The sequence below is a fragment of the Gossypium arboreum genome, chromosome 6, assembly GCF_025698485.1.
Source record: "Gossypium arboreum isolate Shixiya-1 chromosome 6, ASM2569848v2, whole genome shotgun sequence".
Classification (NCBI taxonomy): domain Eukaryota; kingdom Viridiplantae; phylum Streptophyta; class Magnoliopsida; order Malvales; family Malvaceae; genus Gossypium; species Gossypium arboreum.
Window position 1 is genome coordinate 38118354 of NC_069075.1, and position 2138 is coordinate 38120491.

General features: G+C 38.4%; 1 non-coding gene across 1 annotated transcript; it reads right to left on the reverse strand.

Moving 5' to 3' along the window:
* Positions 1 to 264: 264 nt before the first annotated feature.
* Positions 265 to 371, reverse strand: LOC128295031 (small nucleolar RNA R71). Its single transcript, XR_008285338.1, has one exon. It is a non-coding gene; the product is annotated as a small nucleolar RNA R71 (small nucleolar RNA).
* Positions 372 to 2138: the final 1767 nt, after the last annotated feature.

Consider the following 2138-nt stretch of genomic DNA (forward strand, 5'->3'; position numbering starts at 1 on the left):
ATTCAAATGATCCAACAGTTTGTTCAGTTTGATGGTTTGCAGGACGAGGATCCCAACGCTCACTTTGCAAATTTTTTAGAATTTTGTGACACTTTTAAAATCAATGGCGTTTCTGATGACGCCATTCGCCTACGGTTGTTTCCCTTTTCGTTGAGGAATAAGGCTAAGCAATGGTTGAACTCGTTACCACGAGGGTCAATCACTACATGGGAACAAATGACCGAAAAGTTCTTATTAAAATATTTTTCGCCGGCTAAAACAGCCAAATTATTTAATGATATCTCTTCTTTTATGCAGATGGATTTAAAAACACTCTACGATGCATGGGAGAGATACAAGGACCTTTTGATAAGGTGCCCTCACCATGGTTTACCACTTTGGTTACAGGTTCAAATGTTTCATAATGGCCTGAATCCTTTGACTCGACAGATGATCGACGTAGCTGCTGGCGGAACCATCAATAATAAGATACCTAAAGATTCTTATGAATTTATAGAAGAGATGTCACTGAATAATTATCAGTGGCAAGTCATGAGGACAAAGCCAATGAAAATAGCTGGCCTTTTTAACGTCGATTGGATCACCATGCTCTCTAATTAGGTAGAACTTTTGAACAGAAAAATTGACAGTTTTCTTGGTTCTTCACAGGTTCATCTAGTAATGCAGTGCGAAGCAAGTGGAGGTGGATCAAACAATTCAGATTACCCACCCTATGGCCACAACATAGAGAACGGGCAGTTAAATTACATGAGTAATAATCCTCGATCTTAAAATAATCCTTATAATAATACTTACAATGTAGGTTGGAGGAACCACCCAAATTTCTCATGGGGAGGCCAAGCGAATAAGTGACCACTACCACGTCTAGGCTTCCAACAACCACCCTACCAACAAGAGAAAAAGCTGAACCTTGAGGAGATGCTAAGAAAATTCATCTTAGTGTCAGAAACTCGTTTTTAGAATACCAAGACAGCACTTAAAAATCAACAAGTGTCTATCCAAGGGCTCGAAACTCAGATAGATTAGCTCGCTAAATTGATATCTGAACGACCACAGGGTACCCTGCCGAGTAACACTGAATCTAACCCAATGGAGCAAATCAATGCATATACCATTCAAGATGAGGAAGGGTTAGTTGCACCTGAACTAGAATCGAGGCAAGAAACTGTGGTAAATAAAGATAAAGGTGAGGTGGACCACAATGACCAGAAACCGGTAAGTAAAGAGTACAAACCTCGTGTACCATACCCTAATGCGACAAGGAAAGACCGTTCAGATAAACAATTTGGTAAATTCCTTAAACTTTTAAAGAAATTACATATTAACGTGCCGCTTATTGAAGCTCTTTCGCAGATGCCAAACACAGTCAAATTCTTAAAAGAGCTTTTAACAAATAAAAGAAAGTTAGATGAAGCATCGCATGTGGAGCTGAACGCGGTTTACTCAGCCATTCTCCAGAATAAGCTACCCAACAAATTAAAAGATCCAGGGAGTTTCACGATTCCCAGTCTAATTGGTAGCCTAGATGTTAATAATGCTTAGGCTGATTTAGGGGCTTGTATCAATGTTATGCCTTACAAAATATTTAAGCAACTAGGTCTTGGGAAACCCAAATAAACTAGGATGAGTATTTAATTAGCCAATAAAATAATAAGATTTCCTAGGGGGATTATTAAAGATGTACTCATTAAAATTGACAAATTTATATTCCCAGTTGATTTCGTTGTTCTAGACATAGAGGAGGATAGTAATGTTCCTTTAATTTTAGGGAGGCCCTTTCTAGCAACTGCTAGAACAATAATTGATGTTGGCACAGGTAAACTCACACTTCATGTGGGAAACGAAACAATCACCCTTCAAGCTCGTAATTCGAATAACACTTCGAAAATTGAAGGTGGTTGTATAAATCATACTATTAAAATTGACCATGTGGTGCAACCTATTTTGCAGGAAATAAGTTCGAAGAACTTACATGAGCCATGTTCAAGTAACAACAAGGGACCTATCTATGAAGAACGAAAACTACAAATTGAGGAACTAGATGAATGGTAGACACATAAACCGAGGACACACGATAAACCAAAACCAAGCCATGACGAGCTCAATACATCACCAAATCAACTTAAGGTTGGAGACAA